The sequence below is a fragment of the Gossypium hirsutum genome, chromosome A11 (assembly GCF_007990345.1).
Source record: "Gossypium hirsutum isolate 1008001.06 chromosome A11, Gossypium_hirsutum_v2.1, whole genome shotgun sequence".
Taxonomy (NCBI): domain Eukaryota; kingdom Viridiplantae; phylum Streptophyta; class Magnoliopsida; order Malvales; family Malvaceae; genus Gossypium; species Gossypium hirsutum.
In genome coordinates this window covers 30320492-30329214 of record NC_053434.1, presented here as the reverse complement: position 1 = coordinate 30329214, position 8723 = coordinate 30320492, and the positions used below count along the sequence as shown (strand labels likewise).

The following is an 8723-nucleotide window of genomic DNA, read 5'->3' as shown; positions in this document are numbered from 1 at the left end:
TTATGTGCAAGAGGTTTGAAGATGGTTTGAACGAATATACTTATCTATTAGTTGGCATTTTGGAGATAAGGGAATTTGTGGTGCTCGTAAAGAGAGCGTGTAAGGCCGAGGAATTGGCCAAAGAGAAGAGAAGAACTGACATCGAGTCCCAAGACTCAAGGAAAAGACAAATGGGGAAATCACAGCAGGCCTCATCTAAGAGACCGAGAGAGTTTCCTACCCGATCAAACTTGTTAGTGGGGTTCTCGAATAAGAGCAAGAATAAGCAACACACAATGTCTAAAGCCCAAGTCACTTCTATCGCGAGTGTTGGTAGTGCTCGGCCTAGTAGGCCGGAGTGTTCACAATGTGGTAGACGTCATTTCGGTGAATGCTGAGTGAATGAAAGAGGTTGCTTCAAATGTGGATCTTTGGACCATTTCATCCGAGACTGCCCTGAATTAGATGAGAAAGAGAAAAGACAAGATGCGAGGGCGAGTAGTGCTCCTACGAGGGGTAGACCACAGAAGAACCTAGGCAGTGGGGCTAATAGTAGAGGTACCTCTAGAGATTCAGTTGTGAGGTTCGAGGGTCGTGCGCCTACAAAGACTTGTGCCTTTCACGCTCGCAAAGAGGCATCTTCACCAGATGTGATACGGGTACTTTTTCTCTTCATGATATTTTTGTTATTGCTTTGATTGATCCAGGGTCTGCTCATTCCTATGTTTACATGAAATTAGTACCCAGTATGAATATATCTGTTGAATCCATCGAATTTGTGATAAAAGTGTTAAACCCGTTAGGTAGGCACGTGATAGTTGATAAAGTGTGTAGAAATTGTCCTTTGATGATTAGAGGTCATTGTTTTCTGACTAATCTCATGCTACTACCACTTGATGAATTTGACCTAATTCTTGGCATAGATTGGTTAACTACTCATAATGTGATAGTGAATTGTGGTAGCAAGTTTATTGAAATGAAATGTGAGAATGGGAATATTATTTGGGTTGAATCAGGTGAACCCGATAACTCACCAGTACTGATTTCGTCTTTGACTGCAGAGAAATATTTGAGAAAAGGGTATGAGTCCTACCTAGCATTTGTATTGAACACCAAAGAGTTGGAAGTGAAAATTGAGACAGTGGCAGTGGTATGTGAGCATCTAGACGTGTTTTCAGAAGAGTTGCCCGGATTGCCTCCAACTAGAGAAGTCGAGTTTGGCATTGAGTTGGTCCCTAGTATGACACCTATATCAATTGCTCCGTATAGAATGGCTCCAATGGAGTTAAAGGAGTTGAAGGCTCAGTTACAAGAGTTAACGGATAAAGGTTTTGCAAGACTGAGTTATTCACCGTGGGATGCTCCGGTACTTTTTGTGAAAAAGAAAGACGGGTCGATGAGATTGTGTATTGACTACCGACAGCTCAACAAGGTAACCATGAAGAACAAGTATCCCTTGCCAAGGATTGATGATTTGTTCGATAAGTTGAAGGGAGCCACCGTGTTTTCTAAGATCAACTTAAGGTCGGGTTACTATCAGTTAAGGGTTAAGGAGCAAGATGTACCGAAAACCGCGTTTAGGATTATGTATGGGCACTATGAGTCTCTTGTTATGCCCTTCACTTTAACAAATGCTCCTGCGGTGTTTATGAATTTGATGAACCACATTTTTCGGTCGTATTTGAATAAGTTTATAGTGGTCTTTATCGAAGACATACTGATTTATTCGCGTGACGAGAGTGAGCACGCGAAGCATCTTAGAACTGCTTTAAAAACATTGAGAGATAAACAATTATATGCCAAGCAGTAAGAGTGAATTTTGCTTAAGGAAGTTGGATTCCTAAGACACATCGTGTCGAGAGATGGAATCAGAGTTGACCCAAGCAAGATCTCGGCCATTGTTGAATGAAAACTGTCGGGGAATGTGACAGAGGTTCGAAGCTTTTTGGGTTTAGCTGGATACTATAGAAGATTTGTAAATGGGTTCTCAATAATAGCTACTTCGATAACAAAGTTGTTACAACAGGATGTCAAGTTTGAATGGATAGAGAAGTGTCAACAAAGTTCCGAGAAATTAAAGGCTTTGTTGACCGAGGCCCGGTTTTGGTGTAACCAGAATCGGGGAAAGAATTCGTGCTATATAGTGACACCTCCTTAAATGGATTGGGGTGCATGCTCATGTAAGAAGGCAAAGTGATAGCATATGCCTCGAGACAGCTAAAGCCACACGAGAAGAACTACCCGACGCACGATTTAGAGTTGGCTGCCATTGTGTTTGCGCTGAAAATTTGGAGACACCATCTGTATGGCGAGATATGTCGGGTGTTCACCGACCATAAAAGTCTAAAGTAATTGATGATTCAAAAAGAGTTGAACTTACGACAACGACGATGGTTAGAGTTCATAAAAGATTACGAGTTGGTGAATAATTATCACCCCAGAAAGGCTAATGTAGTAGCCAATGTATTGAGTAGGAAATCATTGTTCACCTTGAGGGCTATGAATACTCAGTTGTCACTGGTTGATGATGGTTCGGGTCTGATAGAGTTGAGAGCTAGACCGATGTTCCTACAAGAGATTTGCGAAGCTCAGAATAACGACAATGAATTACAAGCCAAGAGAACTTAGTGTGAGTTAGCTGTCGAATCAGAGTTAAATATTGGTACTAATGGTTGTATGATGTACCGAGGTAGAATTTGTGTACCCAAGGATGATGAACTTATTCAGAAGATTTTATGAGAGGCACAAGTTGTTATTTGTCTATCCACCCGGGTAGTGTGAAAATGTACAATGATTTGAAGAAAATGCACTGGTGGTCAGGAATGAAAAGAGACATTTTTGAATTTGTCTCTAAGTGTCTAGTTTATTAACAAGTGAAGGCCAAACACCAAGTACCCTAGGGTTTACTTTAGCCTGTGATGGTTTCCGAGTGGAAATGGGACCAAGTAACCATGGATTTTGTGTCAAGCTTGCCTTTGACACCAAGGAAAAATGATTCATTTTGGGTCGTTGTTGATAGACTTACTAAGTCAGCACATTTTATACCTTTGCTTACCAACTACTCCCTTGAGAAATTGGCCGATCTTTATGATTCTGAGATCGTGAGACTACACAGAGTGCCCTTGTTGATTATCTCGAATAGGGATCCGAGGTTTACCTTGAGGTTTTGGAAGAGGTTGCAAAGAGCTTTGGGAACAAAGTTGAATTTCAGCATAGCTTTCCACCCGCAAACTGACGGTCAGTCGGAAAGAATAATTTAGATATTGGGAGACATGTTGCGGTGTTGTATTTTTGCGTTTCAAGGCAGTTGGGAAAGCTATTTACCCTAGGTGAAATTCGCTTATAACAACTATTACCAATCAAGTCTGAAAATGGCACCTTATGAGGCTTTATATGGGCGTAAGTGCCGAATGCCTTTATATTGGATCTAGTTGAGAGTGAATCAGATTCACGGGGTCGATTTGGTCAAAGAAACTGAGGAAAAGGTTAAGGTGATTCGTGATTTCTTGAGAGCCACATCGGATAGACAAAAATCCTACGCGAACTTGAAACGAAAAGAGATCGAATTTCAAGTCGGGGATAAAGTGTTTTTGAAAGTATCCCCGTGGAAGAAAGTCCTTAGATTCGGTAGAAAAGGCAAGCTAAGTCCGCAGATTATTGGACCTTATGAGGTGACTGAGAGAGTTGGGCTAGTAGCATACTGATTGGCCTTGTATCGGGAATTAGAGAAAATTCATAATGTATTCTATGTATCGATGTTGCGCCGCTATCGATCTGACCCCTCACAGATGATTTCACCGAAAGTAATTGAAATAAACCCGGATATGACCTATGGTGAAGAACCGATTAAGATTTTAGATCGAGAATTCAAAAAGTTAAGGAATACAATTGTAGCACTCGTGAAGGTTTTTTGGCATAGACACGGAGTAGAGGAAGCCACGTAGGAACCTGAAGAGACTATGAGAGATCAATAACCGAACTTATTCACCGGTAAGATTTTCGAAGACGAAATTCCTTAAGGGGGAGAATTGTAACAGCTCGATTTTAGGCCTAGTTAGAACAGTGGTTTTGAGACCACTAATCCAAGGTCATAGAAATTATTTTATTATTATTATAGGGTTATAACATGTTTATATTAGTGCATAAAAAATTTGGTGAAGTAATTTTAGCGTTTGTGAGCTTAATTGCAAAAAAGGACTAAATCGCATAAAGAGCAAAAGTCCTATTTTGATAGCTAAGGGTGTCAAATAGCTAGAGAACCTAAATTGGAGGTTTTTAAAAGGCAATTAGACCCCTTTAGAATAGCTTGGCCGGCCATAGGAGACAAAGGTGGTCAAAAGTAAAATATTTTGTGAAATTAAGAGTTGAAATTGAATAAAATAAAACAAATAGTAAAAGTTGTCATTTTTTTTCATCTCTCTCTTTATTTCCACCGATTTTCTTCCAAGAAATGACCATGGAAGTTTGAAAACAATTTCAGCAACTTAAAGCCCTTGCAAGTAAGTGATTTTGAGGGTTTTCTTGAATATTTTTGTACTTTTGAGATCCTTGTAGCATGAGCTTTCTAACAAGGGGACTATTTTGCAAAATGGTTGAAAGTCTAGAGTTTTTCCATGATAGTAGACATGTTTACTTCTGAAATTTTATGGAAGAATATGAGTTATAGTTGTGAAATAAACAACTTTTGTGAAGTAGTTTTCATGGAAACCCTAACTAAGGACTATTTTGCATAAGTTGTAAAATAGATGATAGATGTGTGGAATAATGAGAATTGTGGGATGTTTCTAGTATAAAATGTAATCGACTAGGCTTAAGATATGAAGAAATTCGATAAAAATCAATTTTCAGACTTAGGGGTAAAATGGTCATTTTACAAAAGTCTAGGGGCAAAATGGTCAATTTGCCCAATTTTTAAATTTTTGAGTACCTAGATTAATAAAATGGTTAAATTCATGAATTTTTATCATTATAGATCAAGAACTACAAAATTCGGGCCTAGACCGGGGAAAAGCAAAACTAGCTAACTAAGCTGAAATAGCTGCCATATTTTGAATACCGAGGTAAATAGTATGTAAATAATACAACTACATTGTCAATATATGTGTTTGAATTGATATAGCATAAATTTCTTGTGTGTGGAAATAATTATGTATGATGAAATTTTGAGATAGTAGAACTCCCGTTTGGACCTTAGAAAATAAATCGAATATTAATGCCATGACATTCGGGTCATTTGTGAGATAGTGTAAGACATGTTTGGGACATGCATTGGCCACATTACGAGAGCCAGTGTAAGACCATGTCTGGGACATGGCATCGGCATTGAGACGAGAGCTAGTGTAAGACATGTCTGGGCATGCATCGACTAAATGATGTGTTAGTATAAGACCATGTCTGGGACATGGCATCGGCACGGATACGTGAGAGTCAGTGTAAAACCATATTTGGGACATGGCATCAACTTAATGTGAGAGTCAGTGTAAGACCATGTCTGAACCATGTCTGGGACACGGCGTCGACTTAGCATGAGAGCCAGTGTAAGACATGTTTCGGACATGGCATTGGGATTATACCCTATGTGTGAAGGTTAGTGACTATCCGATAGTATTTCAAATGGTTCAACGGTGAGGGTTATAGTTTAAGTAAAATGAGAAAAGTATAATCATGTTATGAGTGATACTGGTACCTAAATGAAATGCATGAGATGCTAGCTTAGTAAATGCTATGTGAATTGGTTAATGATAAACCGTAATTTATATATATTTCTATCCCATGCTTAGCGCATTTTATGGATGATTTTTCCTTAAAATTGGTGAATTCGATGCTCCTAATGCCTTAATTTCATGTTCTATACTTAGGTGAGCATAGGAGAGTGAAAGGATCGAGAAACGGGCCAAAAACAAAGAAAATAGGCCAACGTACAAAATCAACATGGCTTGGACTTCCTCACACGGGCAGACCACACGGCCGTGTCCCTTTGGCAAGGTCAAAGCACGATTTACACGGGTAGATCACACGTCCTTGCCCATTTAACAGCCTTGACCATGGCCTTAAGCAATCGCACACGGCCGTGTCACACAGGCGTGTCCCTGCCGAGCCCAAGTTTAGTCCAATTCGGAAAAGGCCAATTTTGAGGGCTCTTAGGCATTCCAAAGCCTATTTAAACACCTGAGGGGGCACTTAAATGGGGGATGCAAAGGAGGAAGAAAGGAATTGCTCAAGGAAAGCCGATCGACCTATCTCAGAAGCGGGATCCACCATCAAGACTGAAGATCTCCCTTCAAATTCCCCCAGGAGTTTTGGGTTTTCTTATGTTTTGTTATTTTTATTCTTTTGAGATGTGTTATTTCATTAGTATGAACTAAAACCCCTAAATACCTAAGGGGAATGAAACCTAAGACGGATCTTGTTATTATTATCTGAATTGTATGATAAATATTTGACTTGTTCTTAATTATGTGTTCTTAATTCTTGTTTTGATATTCCAAGATATTGATTCAAGTTAAACTCTTATTCAGAAGAGGAATAGACCCTGTCTAAGAGTAAATTTGTCATAATTAAGCAGAGTTGGCTGCGCGCCTAGAGATAGGGTGACAAGATTTTGTCGGATTAGGGTGAAACCTAATAAGGGGATCCATAGATCGAGTTAATGCAACCCTAGGGCATTAATTAGAAAGAGATTTCAATTATTAAATCTAGGTTTAGACGTTGTTAGTTTCGAGAGAGATAATAATATAACTTAGGGATCTCTACGGAACAAGTTGAATGAATAAATCTTCCGATTCAGAGTCAAAGAACAAGTGAAGTCTAGGTGGACTTTTCCTTAGGTATTGTCTTAATCAATCGAGTTTTCCAAAAAGTATTTTCCCCAAATTTCATTTCTGTGATTTCTTAGTTTAATTAATTAGTCAGATAAACAAAACCCTTTTATTTTTTAGGCTAGATAATAAAAAGAAAGTTGATACTAGTACTTTTAGTTCCTTTGGGTTCGATAATCCGGTCTTGCTAAAGCTATACTACTGTTCTATAGGTACACTTGCCTTCATCATGATAATAGTTAATTTCAAGAACAATTCATTATAAATATTTAAAACCTGTCACGAATATCACGTATCAAGTTTTTGGCGCCATTTCCGGAGAACCAAGATATTAGGAACACTCGATTTTTATTACTTTACCCATTTACTTTTACTGCAATTTAAATTGCATTCTAATTTTTATTACTAATTCTTCTTTTTTCCTTTTTCTGGCAAGTTCTTATAGTTTATGACTAGAAGAAACCCGCCAGGACCATTACTTTTTAACAGTGAGATCGATCACACAGTTCGCAGAAACCAAAGAGAAATAAGGTGACGCTTAAGATACACAGAGAATGAGCAAGAGGACGATATTCAAACCACAACCAAGGAGATGGCTGAAAATTAATAAAGCCTGATACCTCCTACGATTGCTATTAATCCAGTAAATCAGAATCCTGCTCCGCGCACTATGTATGATTATGCTAAACCTTCTTTAACAGGAACCGAATCGAGCATAGTTAGACCTACTGTAGCTGCAAATACTTTTGAACTGAAACCTAACACAATTCAAATGATACAACAATTTGTTCAGTTTTATGGTTTGCGGGACAAAGATCCCAATGCGTACTTAGCAAACTTTTTAAAACTATGATGCATTTAAAATTAACGGCATTTCTGATGACACCATTCGCATTCGATTATTCCATTTTTCTTTGAGAAACAAAGCTAAACAGTGGTTGAATTCGTTACCACGGGGGTCAATCACTACTTGGGAACAAATGACTGAAAAGTTTTTACTAAAATATTTTCCGCTGGCTAAAATGACTAAATTACGTAATGATATCTCTTCTTTTGTACAGATGGATTTAGAAACACTCTACGATGCATAGGAGAGATATAAGGACCTTTTGCGAAGATACCCTCACCATGGGTTACCACTCTTGCTACAGGTTCAAACTTTTCATAATGGTCTAAATCTTTTGACTCGACAAATGGTTGACGCAGCTGCTGGCGGAACCATCAATAATAAAACACCTGAATATGCTTATAAGTTTATAGAAGAGATGTCACTGAATAACTATCAGTAGCAAGTCATGAGGACAAAGCCAACGAAAATAGCCGGTGTTTATAACGTCGATTCAGCCACCATGCTCTCTAATCAGGTAGAACTCTTGAATAAGAAAATTATGGTTTTCTTAGTTCTTCACAGGTTCACCCAGTAATACAGTGCGAAGCAAATAGAGGTGGATCAAACAATTTAGAATACCCACCTTATGGCCATAACATAGAGAACGAGCAGTTAAATTACATGGGTAATAATCCTCGATTTCAAAACAATCTTATAGCAATACTTACAATACAGGTTGGAAGAATCACCCAAATTTTTCATGGGGAAGCCAAGGAAATCAGAAACCACCACCCCTCCAAGCTTTCAGCAACCACCATACCAGCAGGGGAAAAAGCTGAACCTTGAGGAGATGTTAACCAAATTCATCTCGGTGTCAGAGACTTGTTTTTAGAATACCGAGACGGCACTTAAAAATCAACAAGCATCAATCCAGGGGCTCGAAACTCAGATTGGACAGCTTGCCAAGTTGATTTCCGAACGACCACAAGGTAGCCTGCCAAGCAACACTGAATCTAACCCAAGGGAGCAACTCAACGTAATTTCCATTCGAGATGAGGAAGGGTTAGTGGCAAAACCAAGGCCAGAACCGGTGAGCG

The 8723-nt window shown here is 38.9% G+C and overlaps 1 non-coding gene across 1 annotated transcript; it reads right to left on the bottom strand.

Moving 5' to 3' along the window:
- Window positions 1-7825: 7825 nt before the first annotated feature.
- Window positions 7826-7932, bottom strand: LOC121210702 (small nucleolar RNA R71). Its single transcript, XR_005905816.1, has one exon. It is a non-coding gene; the product is annotated as a small nucleolar RNA R71 (small nucleolar RNA).
- Between the last annotated feature and the right edge of the window lie 791 nt (window positions 7933-8723).